Genomic DNA, 22738 nt, shown 5'->3' on the forward strand with positions numbered 1-22738 from the left:
CTTCCAGCAAGAGTCCTTGCAACAGTGAAAGACGCCAAGGGGAGATCAGCTAGAACCTGCAACACCTGTGAATCGAGGACTGCGACATTCAGCGAGAAAAGAAATGTCAGACCCTTTTCCTTTGTCCTGCCAAGTCTGAGGAAGAATCGGAGTACGCGGGTAAGTTACTGAGCTTGTAACCTACCCCTATACTCCCATTACAAGTCACTGGGCTTATAAAAACTTTTTTCTAACAATTTTGGCTTTGCCATTGCTTTCTTATGCAAGACCTTTGAAAGACCTCTAAAAGTTGGAGCTACTCTTGGTAGTAAGTTTTACTTGTACCCTAACCAGAAGAACCCTTCACTAGACCCCAGAGACCGTAACTGCATGTTTTCCTGCTTCATAGACTCTTTGGAATTTTTACCTGAACTTGTGGGCAAAAGGACCCAGACAACTTAGGGCTGGACAATTTTAGTTAGCGGTCATCTCTTTGGACCTTGCGTGCATAATACTAATGTAACCGTTCCTTTGCAGGAGTTTCTGATATGTATTATGCCCTATAACAAGGGAATGTATATATGAATCTATGTTTATTAGTCTTGTGTGATACCTTTACTGGTTTGTAGTCATTTTTCATAGTGTGTTTTGGCCAAAAAATAATAAATGTATTTTTACACATCCTGTCTAAGTGTAATTTGTGATTCCCATTGTGTGACCTCATTGTGGACCCCTTACAAGCTCAGCACCTCTGAAGATCTTAGCCTAGACCGGTTGTCACTGCTACTCGAACTGGTTTGGGGACAGAACCCCAAAGAGTTGTCCCTGTCACAAAATAGGTTGGCCTTCTATATATCTGTCCACCAGGCCAGAGTATAGAAAATCAGTCCTAACAGAACGTATTGGTAGGGAAGGCTGAAGCTGTATCTGAGGTAAGCTTTGGGACGGGTCAAGAGAGTTGGATGCAGCAGCACACGTCCAAAATGCACCCAGGGCATAGCGGAGACATTAAGTGTGATAGCTCAATGTCTCGGTTTCTTCCTGAGCTCATTTTCAGTTGCAGGCACCACATTGATAAGTAGCAGGGCTTCAGCGAGCAAGCCCTGCACATTTCCTAAGTCTGCCAGGCTCAGACAGTGTCTGTGTGCACGGACACCGTTTCACCATGGCACTCTTCTGGAAATTATCAGAGCTTGCACGCTGGAGCCCTGCCATTTTTCACTGTGGTGCCTGCGACTGAAAATGTGTCCTGGACGAAACTGAGACATTGAGCTATCACACTTAGGGCCCAATTTATTGAATAAATTGTGCATAAAATTGGGTATTTGCGCACAAAAAACACAAAAGTCCACATTCGTCGATTCATGGAACACAATGCGCAGGGCTTACTTGGGACTTGCGCGGAATCAGCGCCGGTCCAACACGTCACTGCAATACCACAAAGGCCTTGGTGAGACTCCCAGCAAAGGGCCGGCCGGCCCTGCACAGGCACTGAAAACCGGGGCGGAACACGTGGCATGGGGAAGAACACGGGAAAATGTGGGTGTTATGAGGGACGTTCCATAGTCACACAATCTCACCGCCCATATGCACGACAAACCACTGTATTCACATGCAAGTCCCAAAACACATATGCTATACGAAAGCAGGCTTAAACGTCAACACACACACAAACAATGCATACAAAGCCAGCGTGATCAACAGACGCACGTATACAGCTACGATGAATGTACGATGAATGTACCATTTGTTGCAGCAGTGATCGTGGGACACCGCAGGAGGAGGAGGACGGCCAAGGCCTGGATCTTCCACCCAAGGACCACCCTTTTTGGGATGACTGACGCCCATGTCTATGCCAGTTATAGGTTCCCCCTCATATCATCTTAGACCTGTTCACGGAGTGGGAAGATTACCTCACATCACCCACCCTGTGCTCCCAAGCACTGAGCCCCTTGCAAAATGTGCTCAATGTACTGCATTTTTTGGCCACAGGATCATTCCAGCGGACCACCGCCATAGTTGGGGGCATTTCACATGCCACTCAGTCATGCTGCCTAAACCAGGTGTTGATCATAATAACTGCACGTCCCTCTGTCCACCAGCATATATATATATATGCCCAGAAATCCTGCAGAAAGACAGGCAGTGGTGCAGGATTTTTATGGGGTGACACACTTCCCAAAAGTGCTTGGTGCCATTGATTGCACCCATGTTGCTCTGCGTCCACCTAGAGCAACAGAGCATATATACTGAAACTGAAAACTCTGGCACTCCATCAACGTGCAGGTTGTGTGTGATACCAAGGGAATCAATACTTTTGTCTATGCCAACTATCCTGGCAGCACCCATGGCAGTTACATCTATAGGATGTCCCCCCTACACCGGGCCCTGGAAGCTGGGAAGCATGGCAACACAAGACTTATTGGTGAGTAGGAATGGTCATCCACATGCATGCATGTTGCATACCTACAAATATACACTGTCAAGAAATGACAAACATTCTCACCTCTACAGGGGTCAGTGCCTACCCTCTGAGCACCTACATGATGACGCCAATCTGCAACCCCAACACACCTGCCCAGGTAAGATACTACACTGCCCATTTTGCAACTCGGGCCATAGGAGAGCGCACATTAGGAGTGCTCAATTCACGTTTCCGCTCCCTTGACCACTCTAGTGGTGTATTGCTATATGCACCACCACTAGTCTGCAGAATCATTGTGGCAGCATGTGTCTTGCACAATGTTGTAACACGGCATGGCATCCCAGTGGACATGGTGGTGGCACCACACCCACAGGCCTGCCGCTTGCGTATGGCTGGGCAAAGGGTACGTGGAAAGGCTTCACGTATCCAGCTTGTGGCAACTTTTTTCACCTAAACCCCCCGTGTGGAGTGCACACGAGTATGCTATGTTCCAGGTGCCATTCAATAATGACATTGGGCCAATCCCAGATGCCCACAAAACCACCCTGAGAAAGTCCCCTTGGAAGTGCACATTTGTGTGCATCCCTTACAACTAAAAGACTAATCTTCTTGTGTTGCCAAAGGAAACACATTGAAGAGGGAGTATGCCACTACCACCATGCCAAACAATCCATTAAATCACCTTTGTGTCACCCAAAGCTTCCCTGAAGTCATGTAAAATAATCATTGCACTTTGTCATGGTATGGCATGTCATGTAAAAGTATTTTCATGAAGGACCGATACACAAGGCAAGTGTCTCAAAGCGCTCAAAGATGGATCTGAAGCAACAATTGCCTGTACCGGCTGAGTAAGTGTATATTACACAATTAACAGTGGTGGTAACAGTGAATGTGTTTGACAATGATTCTACAGTTTTACCAAGTGCATCAACGTGCCACCATGCAGGGAGCCAGGACAGGGTGGAACAGACAGACAATCTACAGGCATGGTGCAATCTGAACGAGCAAGTACACAGACATTTACAGGGGAGTGTTAGGTGGCGGGTGGGCACGTGTTCGGGGGGTGGTCCAAGTCCATCCAGTCAGTGTAGGCGGGGGTAAATGCAAAGAGATGCATCTCTCTAGGGTCATTCACCAAGTGCAGTGTTGATGAGGCTAGTGCAGGTCCCGGAGGCAAGCGTGCTAAACACTGCTCGGGTTCCATGGGCCTGTTAGGCTCTGTGGTACATCAGGCGGCCAGTCATCGAGCTGTAAGGAGGGAGCGAGGGAGAGAGCAGAGGGATAGGTTAGCAGGGAAGAGAGAGAGAGAAGGAAGAGTAGAAGAGGAAACTCCTGATGAGTTCCAGGAACTAAAGGAGATGAGGCTCCATATGGAGGACAGCAGGGAGGCCCCTACTGATGATAAAGATCTTCCTCCAAACATCTTCTTCCAGAAGTGGCTCACTCAAAGAAGGTTGGAGGTGCATGAGGAGAGAGATTGGGAGGGAGAATATTTTTCCATGACTCGTTGCAGATAGGAACTATCCAGGCACCACAAAGCCTTGGGGACAATTCATAGTTACTTACATTTGAGACTTGCCGCCATGGGTAGTCAGTGGAGGGATATCAGTGCCATACAGATGCGGTCCCTGGTCTTGACAACAAGGATAAGTCTTGCTGTACTGTGGAGCATGGCAGCAGGGATGCCTCCACCTGGCAGAGGCGAGAGGCCCAGTCACGCCCCCATGACAGCACATCGTCAGGGAGCAAGGTGGCTGGTGCTGCACCGATACCATCGGGCAATGCTGTTGGGGGTAAGTCCAAGAGGGCAAATGTTGTAGGGGACTCCTAGGCAGCAGGGGGGGCAGGTGAGACAACACAGGGGCCATCCAGTGCAGTAGACACTCTGGGATCATCCATGTTGGTGGGGGTGGAGTGGGAGGAGGTGGCCATAGAAACACAGCCCACGTGGTCAGGCGGGGGTGATGAAGTGGGTGTGACTGCTGGAGTCCTGCCCCTGGGGCATGAGGCTGTGCAGGACACGCTTCCAGTGCCTGTGCAAATTCCTGTCCCTGGGCCAGCGGATGGCGCTTTATGCAGCTACCGGCATGCCTCAACCCGGACCCAGTCCCAGGTGTCAGATGTTTCGACACAGACCGACACCCCAATGCCATCGGCTGTTGCCATTCAGGACACTGTCGTACCCCTGCTGTGGTACCCCTGTAGACTGCTTGCACATCATCACAATGACATATGGCATCTCCTCACGTGGCTAGCAACATTCCTGGTCCAGATTGTGCTGCGTGGGCTGTCCAGTAATGCAACCCCCTCCGCATCTTCCTCCTTTGTGCACCAGTCGTCCTCCGGGGTGCCTTCCGGCCCAGATACCACCAGGGCCCCTTGTGCACCAGTCCCACCCAGATTGCCAGGTCTGGTGGAACCAACATCCTTGCCTGAGTTGAGAGTCAAGGGTTAATCGGCTGAGGTGGTCACCGTGCCAATCCAGGCACCGACAGGAACACCGGCAAAGGAGGGACAACAGGCACCCACAAGCAAGGCACGGGACGTACATCCCCGGGTAACGTCATCAGCCCGGAGAGTGTACACACGAAGCAGGCACCGGGCACTATGGCAACAGCAGGCTCTAAGGATGAGGCTCTTTTTCTCAGGGCCTATCATCACAGGGGGGCAGTTACACAGCGACAGGCAGGATGCAAATGTGGACCTACGCAACAGGGTGTCTTCCATGTTCATGCGCTACGGGCAGTGTATAGGGGCATGAGGCAGCGGACTCGGGAGGCGAGGGTGACGATGGCCAGGGCAGAAGTTGCGCTGGTCGGGCAAGGAGGCGGGCTGCCACCCTGGAGGCAACTTGCAGGGAGGAGGAGCGGGTGGAGAGGAATGTGCTGGAGTCCCTGCAAGCCCTCCAGGAAACAACAGAGGCCTGTCTGGGGGTAGAGGACGCAGCGCTGGATGTTGCGCTGGTGGAGAGTTTGAGTAACATTGGAGAGGAGGAGATGGACTAGCCCACTGCCTGTGTATACAGTTCTTTAGGTGTAGGTTTCCTTTTTTTATCTTCAAAGACTATTAGCAAATTACTCCCTTATTTTCCCTTATTCTCCCTTAACATTACTCCCGAGGATAGTCGTAGAGATTCTGGATGAAGTGGGTGGCGGAACAGGCTGTGGAAGCTGGTGAGGAAGGCAGAATAACAATGAGGCGTCATTCAGTACAAACCCACTTTCCTGGTCCGCACACTGCTATAGAATTCCCCGGGTAAACACGTTGGCATCTCTATTCAGAGATATTTGTAGGTCAGGGCTTGTGTGGATGGACACTGTTTCAGCCTAGTCCACTTGGCAAATGTGCAGGGCTTGCTCGCTGGAGCCCCGCCATTTACCAATGTGGTGCCTCCCACTGAAAGTGAGTCCAGAATGCAAGGGAGACATTCAGCAATCATACTTAATGTCTCCAGTTCGTCCTGGACAATTTTATTTTGTGGTGGGCACTATAAAATTCCTAACAAATGTCTATTATTAACACTGCAGATGGTTTAATTTAAAATATAGGGAGGAAAAAGTTAATAGTTATTCATGGTACTGGCATAGTTGACTTAATGCCAACTTGACCTGCTCCCATTTGATCACATCTTTTTGACCTAATTCGGTAGATCAAATGGTTCACTTTAATAAAAAAATAGGTGTGGGGTGGGATAGGGTAAGGGAATGAGTCGAGATGGGGGTAAATCGGGGGCGCAGGGGTCTCCCCCCACATTAGCAGGGGCTGCGGGGGGTCTATACTTAGATTTCAAACTATAAATATTGTATAGTATTTACGAGATTTTGATCCAACTTACTGGGAACATTAGACAGATAGGGCAGGATAAGGGGAATTGTAGCTAGCGGTTGGTCATGAACATTATGTAAAAATAAGGAAGTTACTGAGATGCTGAGACAGTGGGCCTCATTACAACCCTGGCACGGCTGCCGTCCGATTTGCATTTTTTCCCGCACCCGTAAATGAGGAATTACCGGGTAATTCTGACATTGCCGGACCCGGTAAATCCTGCATTGCCGGGTGCCAGTGCCTGTCAGTCCCCATTCCCATTTGAGCCCCATGGGGCTCAATGGGAATGGGGAAGCCGGATGCACAGGCACCGTTTTAAATGGTGCCTGTGCATCCGACATGCTGTGCTCGCAGGTGCCGCGAATTAAAACAAAAAAACAAGAGAGAAAAGAGAAAAAATAAAAGAAAAAAAACAAAACAGAAAAGAAAAGAAAAGAAGGCGTATATTGCATATACATTCACTCTCAATAACTTTGACTACTAAAACAGCTCACTAGAACATCCACTTCAATAGCAATTTTGAATTTCAGTTCATCTACTTAAATCAAATGGTTTGACTGACAGTCCGATCTGTCTCAAAAATCTTACTACCGCAACTTGAAGAATAAAATTACTTCCATGTAACATTTCGAGCCATAATCGTACAAGATCCACATTGTCCATATTCACAAATCTTAAAAAGTGATGTATGCATTCGCTTCGTATTGCTGTGCAATATGTTACAACGTTCTGTAGGGTTTTGGGTAACCCAGATAAACCACAGAATCTGCACAATGTCAATATCCCATTCCTCCTTTCCCACAGGTCTGTGATTTCCCTGGTAAGCAGCACGTTACATCTAAAACGCATAAATTCATTACGCCATCCTTTATCAGGAAACTTGGACAAGTATGATTCCACTCCACCCCCAATTTTATAACCAGATACCACCTGCCTGTATAATTTAGTTCCGGCTATCTTGGCGCATGTGGTGTTCCAATCAAGTTGTTCCGCATATTTTTTAGCCTTATTTAGACTAAATATAAGCAACTCACACGTTGTGCCAAAGGAGGTTAAGTACACTAGGGTTTCCCTTATTAGCTCGTTTAGATATTCAGAGACACATGTACCAGTTCGAATCCCGTTTCCCAACAGATCATACATCGTGTCTTTAGAGCTCACAATTCGTTTCCTGAATAAGCATGCTCGGCGCCACATGACAATGCTTCTAATATAAGGTAAACCAAGTTTGTACCGTAGCACTTCAAGTGGCACACAATTAGGCAGACATGTGAAGACCGATTTCAAAATCTTAGCCTCATATTTATCCAATTCGTCAATTGTCCACCTGGGAAACAACTCCAAACCATAGCAGAATTGTGGAATCATCTTGGATTTATAATAGCGCTGGGTCGACCTAAAGGAAAATTTCCCATATTTAGCATCTATTTTTTTAAATGGATGATTTGTACCTGCACCGTTTTGTCCAAAAATTGCTGATAATTCTTTTTTTTTTAGTTTCAAAGATCGAGTAGCCCAAATATCGCAAATGGGATTTCGCATACAGTTTTTCATTGTTCAAAAACCAGACAGGATTACCCTTGTAGCGCTGCAGTGTAGCCTTAGAATCACAGTTTTCTTAACGTCTATCAGAAGGGACTTAGTAACGGTATAATCTCTGAATTTTGTTAACAACCGTTGCAATCCCCGCGGAGTGTGATCAAACAACATAAAATCGTCCGCGTAGGCAGACCAGGATATCTTTGTTCCCTCAACTGTAGGTGGCACAAAGGCAGCTGTTTCAATAACATTGCCAATGTCTGATAGGTACAGGTTAAATATTGTTGGTGCGAATACGCACCCCTGACATAAACCATTTGCTGCAGAGATCGTCTGTGTAAGCGTTCCCGTATTGCTTAAGCGTACCTGTAGCTTCGAGCCTTCATGTAAATGGTACACAATTGACAATAAGTGTGGGGGTAGCCCCAGTAGATGTAATTTCCCCCAAAGAATGCTTCTGTCCACCATGTTAAAGGCCATGGTTAGGTCTATTGCAGCCACGTAAACTGGAGCGCTACCTTCTTTCCATGCTTTCTGTTGAGAAGTCCCCCGGTGTCCGTGGATACTTTTTTCCTGAAACCAAATTGGAGACAGGATAGAATCTTGTTTGTCCCAACCCACTCTCGGATGTGCTTCAGTACAAGTCCTGAGAAGATCTTTGAGTCCGCATCCAAGAGTGCAATGGGTCAATAATTTTCAGGGCATGTCCTGTCACCTTTTTTATAAATTATAAATTGGCACAACATAAGCAATGTGCCACGAATTAGGAATTACTCGAACTCTATGTCCTTGAAGAGAAGGAATAGTACCTTGGCCCAAACAATTGCATTACCCTTTAAGACAATATTCACCAGGCCATTATGTCCTGCCGCCCTCGACGAGGAGGCCTTGTCTATCAAGAGTTTAACATTGCTTATGTCAAAGTAAAAGTCCCAGGGATGATCTAGAACCATACTTTAAGGGATTTATGATCTTAGAATTCTGATAGACTAAACCAAAGTGACCCCTCCACTGTTGCTCCGATACGACACAGGTTTGTATTTTGTCCTGTTGGACATTACGGTCATTTATTAATGCCCAGAAAGATCTTGCAGAGGTATCCCTTAATGCTGCCAGCATTGCTTCACCATCCCCCTGATACTTCTTTGCTCTGTAAGCTTTCATTAGATTTCTCCGTTTATTTTAAACCAAAATTCCCAGAGCCTCCCTATCAGTATCCGATACATTATGTTTGCGCAGATGTCGCAATTCCCTCTAACGTTGGATTTTTAATGTTCTTATTCCAGCGTCAAAGGTATGAAGATGGTTTGACTTCCTTAAACTTGTCTTGGTTGAAAGTACATTCCGATTAATGAATGTATGTACATAACAATCAAAATGATCAACACAATACATTGAAGCTTTTTGCTCAAAACTAGTATTATGAAAGTCAGATTGGAATACAGCATTAAGTCGATCCACATTGTCATTATGCCAGGTAATATGAGTTCCAGCTTGATTAACCACGTATATATCAGTACATACCCCCTGATTCACCTCACAGTCCATACCTTTAAATTCAACCTCCAGAATCTTATGGTCGCTGCATTTGGTTTCCCTTATACACATTGAACTGACCAAACCACACAGTGAGACAGAGATAAAGGCATAATCTATTTTTGATGAAAATTTGCCATTAGACAAGGTATCCTTATCAGCCTTATCACCCCAGAGTTCTGCAGAATTAGTCAATCCCCAGTCATCCAAAAAACTGCCCCAGAGTTGTCCTTGGATGTTCTTATTTGTAGAGTCACCTCTTGTAAAATAATATTCCGGTCCAAGGGAACGTTTTCCTCCCATACAAACAGGAATATAACATAGAGATTGCGCACCACTATCAATAAAGCCTCATATTGCAGTACATATGCTTCTTCAAACATTTATCCAAGTAAAATTAGTGATTCATTCAAATTGTTTTTAACATTCCAATAGATGTTAACAATCAGGAAGTGGGTAGGTCCCACACAGTTCACAAATTCACAGAGAACCGCAAGACACCAATTTGACAGTCCAGAATTTTTAGTTCCAATAGGTCTACCCAATTTCCTTGTATTGCAGGTTCAGAAAGCACAATGTAACCATCAAAAGCACAATGGGAGTTGAACCATGTCTCCTGCAAACAGAAGAGTGCACACTTAGACAACATGGTACAAGGTTTCGAAGAATTTTTTTTAAAAACCAATGACCCCTCGTGTTCCATGACACAAGGGTGAATTTATCTTCAAACTTAAATGTTCGGTTTTAGATCCTGCAGCTGCGCTATGGAATCTCGTAGGGTAGAGGCCAACCACCGTAGACTAGACTCACTAGAGTCAACATCATTCGATTTAAGAGGTTTAGTTGTTGTCCTTTCAACCTGTTCCATGCCCCTGCCTTTGGGTGCCTGTAGATTGCAACCTCCCTCTGTGCCTTGAATACCTCTACCATAGCTTATGACATCATAACCAAGGCGATTAAAAGACTCCACTTCCACTAATTCAGCTTCATATATGGCTCTAGAGTGGAAGACTATCCGGACATAATCATATCTTTCCAGATGTATGAAGTCGATTAATTTGATATCCCCAGTTGTGATAAGACTGAGATTCGGAATCTCATTGAATAGAGCCAGAATTCTCATTCTAATCAATGATGAAGGACCACCTTGAGGCAACAAATAATATATTAGAAGACTGGGCAACTCCACAAAGTGGGGCTGCCTCAATTGGATGTCATTTGGCCAGGAATTGGAATAAAGATCTTTACTTGAGCTCTGCCCGTGCACTTCGTTGTATAGTACCTCATCATATTGCACATTCACAGTATCCATCTTTCTGTCCAAATCTACACCATGTCTGGATTCGACTACTTCAATAATTGCAGAACCTACCAGGTTCCACCATCTTTGACATCGTGGACAATTCACCCACAGTAGCTTCACCAATTTGTCCTCCAATGGCCGCTAGTCCAGCTTTACCCCCTTCTAGCATTTGTTTCATAATTCTCCAAATCATTTTTTCTGTTAAGGTTAACTCAGGGTCCTGTGCATCAACATGACCACTCTCTTTAGTCACTACTGCCTTACCACCCTCCACAAGGGCCAAATTATCCCTCCATACCTCCCGCTCTTCTCCCAAACATCGGGCCCCCCCAATCCATTAGATTGGGAGGCGAGTTTCATGTCCCTTTCAACTTTCATGTCCTTCTCCTCCCCTCCTCTCCTCTCCCCCACATTCCCACTGCTTTTCTCTCCCTATTCCCTCCAGTCGTATGGCTCTTCTTAATGGTTTCTTAATTGATTGATTCATACTGCAATTTGCTTCCACCGTTATATTGTTATGTTATGTTATTTGTATCAAGTTGTTCAATTGTGCAGCGCTTTGCCGTAAAGCGCTATATAAACTAATATAAATAAATGTATATATATGAATATATAAATATATATAAATATATAATATATATAAATATAAACTTCCAAAGGGGCCAATTTTACACTCTGGACCTCCCGTTCCTCTCCTAAGTATTGAGCCCTACCTGGTCCGTTTGAATGAAAACTGGATTTACCTCCAAACATCTTGGAATAGGATAATGGTGACAATGTCCTATAATCAAAAGGGAATAGAACAGACTTGAACCTAGGAATATTCGGGTTTATGGGGGGCTCCCCATTCTCAAACACCTCAACTTCACCAGTGGAAATAGCAGAGGACCTAATATCAACATATGGGTTGACTTCAGATTGCATGTTAACAGACTCTACATTGATGTTAATAGACTCCTTAGTGGAGATAACTTCAACTTGTGGAGGTTGTACCATCTCCTTCTCCCCTCTTTCATCAATCGTCTTTTTTTTAGCAAAGAAATTATAGAGGTTTGCCTTCCTCTGATTGTCACTCTGGGGAACATTCGCCACTTTGGAGCTACCTCCCTGTATTTTACCTTTCCCTTTTTTTCTTTTTTTTCATAGTTTCTGAGATTGTGCCTTTAGCTACAGAACCACCCTCTCGATTGCACAACCCCTCCTCCTCCCCTGACACATTCAAATTAGTATCCAGATGCATATCATTTGCATCTTCTCTTATTAGATTCCGCCAATTTTTCTTTGATATTCTGTTTTGCCCTTTACCAGATTTCCGCTTTGGGATATTGTTAACATTTTTGGTATGGCCCTCCTGAGTTTTTGGAGAGGAGACTACTATTTCTTTTAAGACCATGGCCCTCCCCTCAGGATCATACGTATCAGAGCCTGGGGGGACCCCTACCTTTTTGTCCACAACAGGGGGCCCAAGGTCTTTCAAGAGGAGTATGGATTGCCCATTGTCATAAACAAACCCAGTATTCGTACCCATATTAGACACCACCTTTACCTCCATCACGGGTTGGTTACTTTTATTCATCCCAACAGCCTTAATCAGATCCCCAATTAGAAGTGTATGTTATTGCAATTCCGCTAATATTTGTGCATTGAATATCCCATGTGGAGACTCCCCCCAGTTACATTCCTCTGGTCTGCTTTCTTTCTGTGCAGACGAGACCTCCGACTCTGCATCCTGATTCAAAAGGTATTGGAAGAGAGCAAGTAGAGAACTATCGATGGGAGTGGTGCCTATTTCCAATGAAGGTAAAGAGACATCCTCCACGTTAGATCTTTAAGATTCCTCCACACTTACAACACTGTTCTCATCCCCCTTACTCTGCCCTGATTCAATCAAAAGAATGGAATCATCACCCACAGAAATATTTGGTAATCCCAGCCCGGATTCACCTGGTGGAGAAGGGGGGGGTATGGAACCAGCAATGTTTACTTAGAGTGATTGGGAGTGAGCGGGAGATGTTGATATGAGAACAGTTATACCGAATGGTGTCATAGTATCTCTGTGTTCTAGTTGAGTGGTGGTGTAAGGAAGAGAGTAAGCGTAGGGTGTGGTATGATATTTGCTCTTTCAAATGTTCCCTGCATTCCAAAGCAAATTATGTACGTCACTCAATTCTATGCGATCAAGTCCGTTCTATGCACTTTTATTCATTTCAGGCGTTCAAGATTGCCCTACACACTCCGGTCTGCTCGACACACTCACGCACTCTAGTCCACCTTGCATGCTCTAGTTTATCCCTCGTTCTCCAGTGTGCCCCACGCATGCACTCCTGTATTCTATACGCATGCGCTCCTGTCTTCCCCACGCATGCACTCCTGTCTACCCCGTGCATGCACTCCTGTCTGCCTACGCACTCATCCGCTCTGTACACTCATCCGCTCTGTACGCTCATCCGCTCTGTACGCTCATGCTCTCTGTACGCTCATCCGCTCTGTACGCTCATCCGATCTACACGCTCATTCGATCTACACTCTCATCCGGTCCACATACTCATCCGCTCTACGTACTACTCATTCGCTCTACGTACTACTCATCCACTCTACGTACTCATCCGTTCAACACACTCATCCGCTCTACATACCCATCCGCTCCATACACTCATCCCCAGAGTATATATATACCCCAGAGTATATATATAGTAGCTATAACTTAATGCACTATTGCAATGTGTGGATAACTTTCTCAATGTATTACTTAATTCTTTTTTTTATTGTGTCCCAAGTTTATTGCAAACTTTAACACAAATCATAGAAATGTTTTCAAAATCATCCTTAAGAAACATCAACATGCTTACCAATTTACCTACACATATGCACGCGCATACCGGAAGTGCACTTTCTGCAAGTGTGCTGATATGGCTGATGAGGTGTGGGACGTGCGGTGAGTGGCTCATTTTCCTACTAGATGTGTTAATGCAAAGTTAGCTATTGATAGCTTTTGCTGTGTACACCGTTTTGCATAGTGTTCACAGGCCGACAGAAGCCATGTGGACGGTTACTGTGCCTACCTGACCTCGCGGTCTTAGTGCACTGTTTTGTGGCTCATGCCTCGTGTACTGTGTCAATGGGCATTTTGCTTTTTCTCCGTTTCTTTGTGCTTTGGAGGTAGTATCATAAGCCTGGCTGCGGTGCTCAGGGGAAGCAGGTGTTGAGCGAGCACGTTGCTTCTTTCCTGAGGGTGATTTACATCATTGGGCAATTCGCTCCTTAGGTATTACCAGAGGCGTAGGCAGGGTAGGGCCTGAGGGGCAAGGCCCACCCAAAATCTGTAAATGCCCACTCAGCAGCGCTGTGTGGGAATTTAAAGATATTTTTGTCAGTGCAGTGGGCCCAACTACATTAGCATCAGGCCCCATTTGTTAGACAATCCTGGCTACACCTCTGGGTATTACTGGTAATAAGTGATCTGTATGGTATAATACAAATAGTTTGAACAGTTCGACTGGATGCAATATACTGGTTATGGTTTCTTGTATAATGTGTTGTATGCCCTAAGTGTCTCCTCAGGCCTAACGCAGCCACACTCGGTCTGGATAAATCCTGCCAGAGCGAACATATACTCCTGATCTCTCAACCACCACACCTACCGCTAAGAAGCAGCTACTACACGAATTCCGCACCAGCTGCACACATACCTGGTGCGCACACGCACCTTTGGACTCTCTCTACTCTCTCTACTGACCCGAACTTCGGTTCCCAAGGGTGTTCAACCTACCAGCGCCTTCAGACCATACCAATGGTATATAAGGCGCTATATTAATGCAAAATAACATAACATAACATAACTCTTAAATTATTGCATTGTTATAGGTGCAATGCACGTTGCACCCAAATAGGAGCAATTGCAAAGCATGTTTAAAAAGACACCAGCGCAGGTTGACCCCTAGCACCTATGCTCTTATTTGGCTTATAGTTTTGTAGTGCTTTTCCCATTTGTGGAGTACCATCTCTCAGGTGCGCAGGGGAGTCACTGCAACCCGCAGCACACCCTCATTGTGGTATCGAATAAGGTGGAAATCATTAAAATAAAATGCTACATTTTTTTCTCTGCACCACTCCCACTTTAACTTGAAGTAGTCTCCATGTCTTGTGTTAGGTGGAGTCCATATGAGGGTTAAACCATATATGTCACACTTGAAGAAACAGCACAACTTTTCAGCACCTCTCACTGTATTCCCAGGCAGTGTTTCCTTTACCTTTATTTCTTCCCACAGGTGTTTGATTATTTGCCCATCGGTATACTAATCCCTCTACCCATTCCCACCCGCTACCTGCTCTTCTGCTCCCAAAAGACATCCTTCTGTGATCTCCTTGAGCTATCCCTATTTACCAGAAACATCAAACTTGAGACAGCCAGTGTTGTTTGCATGCAGTCTTTTCGAGTTAATGGCTTCATTGCAGTTCTAAACATGTCCCTGGCATAATAGAAATGTCCTAACCAACTGTGCATTCAGCCACTTGGTTTATAAGCCATATGTGTGTCTTGACAGCTGTTCCTTGCACAGTGGTTTTGTTAGAAACAAGCAATGGCAGAGTTAGCGACAGGCATGTACAGTCTGTGCCATTAAACAGGGCTCTGCACTCATAAGGGTGGGTCCCAAAGGGCACGAGCTGACGTGTATATAACAATTGATAAACTGTGCTTCCGAAGAGGCTGCACTGCCTCCAGCATCAGGGCCATTCTCCTATCACTGAAAAGATTGTGCTCTCATAACCCAAAGCCTATGAAGCCCACAGAGAAATACTAGATGCTGTCATTGTTATTGTGGAGCATATAAATAGAAAGCAATTTGTAAGAGATGGGTCAGTTGAGTAACCATTGTTTTCAACACGAGCTTACGTTTTAATGTTTAGGTCAGGGGCGTTGCTAGGGGGTGCTAAGGGGGCTATAGCCCCTGATCTTTTGGTTGTAGCCCCGGATAGAATCTCAGGAGCTACAGCCAAAAGACTTGCTAGCCTCCAGTCCCAACAGTTCCGACATCAGCTTAGCCCAGGGTCTTTTCCAGACCTAGCAACTCCCCTGGTTTAGGTGATAGGAATTGCTTGCAATAGGGACATTTTTAGATTAAAAGAGCACAAAGAGCACCAGTTACTACCCAAATATATGCCTTCTTGCAAGATAAATAAACAGTCACACAAAAACAAAGTTTTAAAACTATCCCTTATTTTGATCAACGCTTATTTGATACCAAATGGTTTATTTTCGTCAGAAATTCAAAATCCCTTTGTCAAACAATGCAAAGCAAACAAGTACCCTTTTCACACACTGCTTTTGCTGTGTGTTTTTAAGTTTTGAAAGTACATTTACAAAACCCACAGGCCATTTTTTGGACGTAGCCTGAATTACATTCTGGTATTTCCAGTTCTCCATCCAAGAGCTTTTCAAGTCATCTCTTTAGAACAGCGTATTGTTGCAAGCCAAACATGGCGGTGAGGAGAGTAAAGGGGGCAAGGACAAGTGAGTCATGATACTTTGGCAGGTCCAGGGATGTGGAAAGAGAGGCTGCTGGCTTGGAGACTGGAGAGGTTGCTTCCTGAGGTCCCAGCACTGGGATACTTTTGTTAGCATTGGACCTTAAATAGGCTCTGTTTCAATCACACCATAAGGCAGTCCTGCAGTGGAGGCCCTTTTCTCTGGTGCAAAGCCAGTCCCAGCCATTAGGAACTTACAACCTGCAATTACAGCTGGAAACAATTTAGGCGTGAAGCTCACCTGGTTTAAAAAAGATTAACTCCTAGGCGATTCATTTCTTTTGACAGTCAAAATAATCCACATATGTATCTTGTGAACCAGGATGATATTGCGAGTTTGAGACAAGATGGACGAATATATACACAAAAAAATAAAACGAAACCGCTGCAAAAACAACAGTTAACTTCAGTTGGCAAAACACATTTTTATTTGCACCACAATCCAAAATCAGATGGGGTTTTTAAACCACAGTGGCAAAAAAGGACCTGCAGCCAACAATATGTCTACCAACTAGAGCTGGGAAGAGGCCCGAGTTGCACACTGCTCTCAAATCCCGGGTCATTTTACTAAAGTGTGTGCTGCTGGGCAAAACATTTGATCTCACTATGCCTTATCTGCCGGAATTACTTGAGTTCCTACAAATGGATCTGCTGCTCCAAGGAAAGCATCACTCGTGACGTTGCCCCGTGTATGACACATAGGTGAACATTATTTACTGAACATCACAACTGTTGGTGGTGGCTGCTCCGGGTCACCGGGCAGCCCCCATACTCATGTCGGGGGGGCACCCGACGGGACACACAGGTGCGGCGATCATGCCGCGAACTCATGGGTGGGTATCACCCCACCCACTCCGGACCACCAGAGCGCCATACGTGGCCGGGGACACCCAGCGCACAGCGGCCCGGCTCTGGGGGCACCCAGGTCAGGGTCGCCACCCTAGCCATGTTCACATGGCCAAGGAACCACACAGGGATGGCGTTGCCCGGCAGGGGCACCGTCCGGACGGCGTTGCCTGGCAGGGGCACCGTCCACCCACTGGGCCCCGTCCGTGGGCCCAGTGCATACAGCGCAGCACCAGCATGGTGCTCACAGGAACGACGCTGGAGCCAGTTTCCGTCTTGACTGACGAGCCGGAAGCAGCTTGTCTATTTTATTAATGTGGTCACATGGGGACCCATGTGACCACAGCACACATACTGGAATATACCATGTCCCTCTACAGGGGTGACATGCAACACCACTCCATTTTTTTTAACAACAAACAAAAGAACCCCACACTATCACTGTACCCGCTCTACTAGCTATTCACCACTTTATTAACCTGGGTGAGTGTTTCTACTATCACAAAATAACTCGAGGAACCACTAGCACCATGTTCCATATCCCGCCAACAGTGTCATTTTGAGCACGTACAGGTCTGCTGGCTCCGAGTCTTCCTGGGGCGTTGGTGACACTGTCCTTCTTCTGCCCTCTTGACGATGTAGGAGACCGGGCAGAGTCCTCACTGGTGTTTGCCTTGGACCGACACACCAGTCACACAACGAGAGACCGGCAAAGCCACACCTGGGAGAGCCCAGGGGCCACATCAGTGAAGTCCACAAGTCTGGAGTGCCACTGGAATGCAGATGTCGTGGCAGGATGTGTGAGCAAACGGGGTAGGAGGGCGCAGAAGCACTTATAAGAGCTGCAACCCTCCCTGTGGAAACACCACATTCACCACCACCATGCCCGGGTGGTACCTGGGCCCTTCTTTTTCCAGAGCCTTCCATTTCCTTGCTGCTCGGGAGGGGGCACTGGGCAGTCAGCCACTTCGGTTGAGGGCGCCTTGGGCTTGCATGCCCACATGTTCATTTAGATGGCTTCCCCCCATGGGGGCGAGCAGCAGCTCCCTTCTTCTTTCCATTGCGGCCCCAATTCGTGGTGGGCCCGCATCAATTTTTTTTTTTCTACCGCGGCAGGCCCAGGGTGTTTGGGGGCTGCCGTGGGCTTCCTTCTCCGTCGTGGGCCCAGATTGGGATGGGCCCAGCTTCTGTTGGGGGTGGGGGCAGGCAGCTCCCCTCCGTGTCACGGTTGGGGAGGGGCCGCCGAGCATCTCCGCTGCCTGCTCCTCGGGGCGAGCATTCCCCATCTCCGCGGGGCTGGCACCCATCGAGGCCAGCACGGCTACCGTGAGCCCCACGCGTGTTCCGGGCCACCCCAATGCCATCCCTGACACCAGAGACCGTGTGGGCCCAGCTGTCTCACGCTACGCAGCCCGCGGGTGGGGGAGGGGCAGCGCCTCTTTGTTGCGGCGCAGCCGCTCCCTGACTTCTTGGGGGCATACCTCGCTTCCCCCTTGCGGGCTACGACCCGCATTGTTCCCACCATGGTGGGGCCGTTTCTTCCTCCTCCGGGGCACACATGCCTCCTCCTGGTGCGACCGATGCCGCGGACACCCTCACTCCCCGCAGGGGGGGCAGCTTCCTCCCTTCTGATGTTGGTGGGGGGGGCAGGCAACTCTCCATATGCGGCCGACGCCACTCACCTCACGGCGGCCGTCAACGCGGCTACCTCTTTCTCCTCTCCGATGCCGGGGAGAGGTCTCCTCCATGATGGAGGGAGGGGCGCAGCCACCCACGTGGCCGATGCCGCGGACTTCCTCCGTCTCCCTCAGGGGACGGGCAGGCAGCTCGCCCACATGATTCCTACCTCTCGCGGGCCCAGTTGGTGTTAGGTCCGCCACGACATTTCTTCAATGCAGGCCCAGATGTAGATGGGCCCGCCACACCACGATGTCTACAGGGCACGCAAGGCCCGTTCCTTGTCGCCATTGTTGGGGGGGGGCTGCTCCGGGTCACCAGGCAGCCCCCATACTCATATCGGGGGGCACCCGATGGGACACACAGATGCGGCGATCACGCCGTGAACTCATGGGTGGGTGTCACCCCACCCGCTCCGGACCACCGGAGCGCCATACGTGGCCGGGGGCACCCGGCGCAGAGTGGCCCCAGCTCTGGGGGCACCCAGGCCGGGGTCGCCACCCTAGCCATGTTCACCTGGCCAGGGAACCACACAGGGACGGCGTTGCCCGGCAGGGGCACCGTGGGCCCAGCGCATAAAGCGCAGCACCAGCATGGTGCTCACAGGAACGACGCTGGAGCCAGTTTCCGTCTTGACTGACGAGCCGGAAGCAGCTCGTCTATTTTATTAACGTGGTCACATGGGAGACCCATGTGACCACAGCACACATACTGGAATATACCATGTCCCCCTACAGGGGTGACATGCAACAACAACATGTTTGCTGCTTGTCTTTCTCCTGGAAACTCCGTTTGATGTAATTTCCCATGATCCCATTGAGTATCAAAGACTAATTCCTTGGTCTCCTTTTCTGTGATGCCTACACAAAAGCAAAACGGTTGGCTTTTCCAATGCTTGTTTCTTAAGATTCCTGTTTCATATATACCAAGTAGTCCTAGTGACTGGCATACATAATTTCACTGTTCTTAGCAACATGTTCTCTGAAATAAAATGCCAACGCCCAAATGTCACCTACAAATATTTAGTCAACATAGCGAGGACATGGGTTCGTCAAGCCTGTTTCCCACCGCCCTTCAACATACGACTCCGCCCTCTGGCTACAGGCTATGTGCTTCCGTCTCTTCCTGCACAGCTGCTGCAGAGGCTGGCAAGAGGTGAGTGCGCGAGCGTTCTCCTCAGCCCTGCCGTTTCTTATAACTTTATGAACACTGTGCCCATGCTACGGGGGACCGGGAGAGAGTACATGTTTATTTGGGTAAGTGAACATTTCTCTTCCCCCTCCCGCAAGACTACTAGGGCCGGGCACATGGAAGGGGCATTGCCCATTACAACCCCCGTAATAAAGGAACCGTTAGAAACGGAGAAGAAAACTGCATGTGCAAATGCCAATTCTAAGAAGACTCAAATCGGGCGAGTCCAGTTGGAACAACGAGATATGCCAAGTTGGGTTTCGGGGTGGATTCTGAAGAGCAAGGGTGCCCCCTCGCAAGGCTGCGCCACGGAGCAGTAGAATTTCGATTCTTTGAGCCTGGTCCTTGCGGTTTCCGTTCCTCCAGGGAGCTGTCACTGGCTTGCCATCCAGAAACGAAACTCCCGATGCCTTGCTCCTCCCATTCATAGGTCCCCGCCCTCTGCGCCTCGTCATGCAGCGTGTACACCGGCCTCAGAACCGAAACTAGTTCTTTTTTAAAGTTTATAGTTCTTTAATCTTGGCCTTACTGCCAGTCAGGCGGCAACGTCATTGAGCTGAAATGTCAGCTGAGGTGCGGGGCTTCCGCGCCCCTTAACAGTTCAAAGGACCAGGAACATAATTCTGAACGCATTTTGTTTTTTCGAGGCAAATCTACCATCTGCTCGGCTCTGATGTTCAGAGCAGTGGTGTTGCCAGGAGTACAATTTAGAAGGGGCACAGAGGGGGCCACAGACAAAAGTCTGGGTGCCGCCTATGAAAGGTAATGTGTGACCTCACACGCACTCCTGCAGAGAGGCTTTTGTGCACAGCAACTACCCACCCCACTGCACCTCCCCTCTCATCAGAATGCAGGCACGAAACCATTCAGTAAGTAATGGCCCATCATTAGCACTTTTGTGCACTACATTCTGATGGGAGGGGGCTGCAAGCTGCTCTGCACTCTGAGGGTCACTGTGCAGAAGCCAGACAGGAACACCTGAGAAGTGACTTGTGCTCATGTTCAGCCACAATGCATACCAAGATCACTGCTAGCTTTGAGACAAAAGGAGAGTATTTGCTGTGTGAGCTGCACACATTTGCCTTAGTGTCACAAATAACACCACGAACAGAGAACACAGTCACTGCTCCCCTTAGGTAAAGGGGCACAATGGGGGGCCCAGGATTTCAGAGGGGTGCTCCAGGCCCTCCCTTAGAGGCGCCACTGTCCCAGAGTCATCAGGATGCTTCCCTGGCTCTGCTGGCTGCCCTAATGAACTCAACAACATGTTTCTTTTGTCATAAGCAGCATAGCCTTATTTATGCATGATGGTGAATTTCCAACTGAAAGACCACCAGTCACCTTGCAAATCTGTGACAGTTAAAGCGAGCAACACAATAAAAACACCAGTTGAAAATGTGTTCATACCCATAACCTCTAATAGCTTGATATGCTAAAAAGTAAAGTTTGCTTTGATGTCCTTAGTTGAATGTTCTTAAAACCATACATAACACGCTGGAGTTTATGACACAACTTATTTTATTGTGCGTCTTAAAGTGCTGAAAATAAAGTGGATTAATAGATAATTTGCCTTCTGCATTTTATAGTTTTCCATTCAGGATGTGGAAAATAAAAGGTACACTGATATTATTATGGCCAACATGCTGCTATAAGGATTTACATGTCATGATGCTTTATGATGCAATTTGCATATTTTGCAAGTTAACTATATAGGAGAGTATTGTTGTAGGCCTTGACACCCAAAACTTAAATATTTGTTGCAAGTAAAGCGTGGAAGAAAGTGGGCGTGCCCAAATTGCAGAGTGGGTTAAAATCCCTGCTTCGCTGTTTAGCGTAAGTGTGTGATCCCAGGCAAATAATGTAATCTCACCCTGACTTCATCTGCAAACATTGGAGTGCTTATATGTGATTAAGTTTACACCGTTATAATAGGACAGGTTTAATAAATGCAGGGACAAATTGGTGTACCCTGGGTCTCCTCTGCTAGTGGCTCCTATACTGTCACATAAAATTGCATTATTGCTGCACTGACCCTCCGCCAGTCTCGTAACACTTGATTTGACAGGTAGACCTAGTCTCACCAGCCAGTCAGTGCACCTGAGATTCTAGTATAGCGGACTAACTGTGCTTGAGCCAACGTTACATTTTTTCCCCTGTTGCTCCAAGCCACTGAAGTTGCTTGGTCTGTCCAGCGTACTGCCCCACACTCTGCTATGTCCCGTTATGCTATGATATTGAGTCTTTCATTACACACTATCTGCCATTTTCACACTTTCTAGGACCTTCAGGATCTGCAAAAAGTGGGTGTTTTCAGACTTAAAGGAGAGAGTTAACTGATTGAAGCTGCACTAGAATAGTCTCATTACAGTGAGTAATGAAGTTAGATGCCCCTACACAACTATGTTTGCCACTCCTCCACCGTCTCTGAAGTTAGCGTCTCTCCCAACATTTGATGGGTTAGCCCCCAGCTAAACTTTAGCCTAGGTACACCCCTGGATGTGTGCACTTGCATTTTGTTAGGCAGAGCAGTGAGGGAAGCCTTTCCCCGAAACTGGTGGTGTTAAAGTTTTACTGTGTTTGTTCAGAAAAATGTACTTGAACAAACGCAGTAAAACTTTAAAGCTGCTACTTTCAAGAAAGACTTTCACCGCCTCTCTGCATATTTCGCTTTAAAATATACTATTTGATAGTTGGTCCCCACACAAGACCAACTGTAGAACAGTGGGAGCGGAGCCTCCAAGTTGCCCCTTCTATTTGCTGAAGTGGCCCCTCCCATCACCACTTGCCCCCCGAAATGAAATGTAGGTTTCGTTGCGCCCCTGCTGCCAGTGTCCACGATGCCCTCACACTTTGTCCCCTCTGCTTCCCTCCTCTACCCGCACACACACTCT

The 22738-nt window shown here is 47.4% G+C and overlaps 1 protein-coding gene across 4 annotated transcripts in view; it reads left to right on the plus strand.

Annotated features, from left to right (window-relative positions):
- Positions 1-12385: 12385 nt before the first annotated feature.
- The window catches only part of LOC138537078 (2-5A-dependent ribonuclease-like), a 402978-nt gene continuing 392625 nt past the window's right edge, over positions 12386-22738 (plus strand). For 2 of the 4 annotated variants that reach the window (XM_069641424.1, XM_069641428.1), the window contains exon 1: positions 19785-19912. The gene's annotated coding sequence lies outside the window, so the exon portion shown is untranslated. Of the gene's footprint in view, positions 12408-19706; positions 19913-22738 lie in introns of those variants that run through there. The other 2 variants (XM_069641426.1, XM_069641425.1) reach the window with 2 other exon arrangements.

Source organism: Ambystoma mexicanum, chromosome 1q (assembly GCF_040938575.1).
Source record: "Ambystoma mexicanum isolate Mex_15411 chromosome 1q, UKY_AmexF1_1, whole genome shotgun sequence".
Lineage (NCBI taxonomy): Eukaryota > Metazoa > Chordata > Amphibia > Caudata > Ambystomatidae > Ambystoma > Ambystoma mexicanum.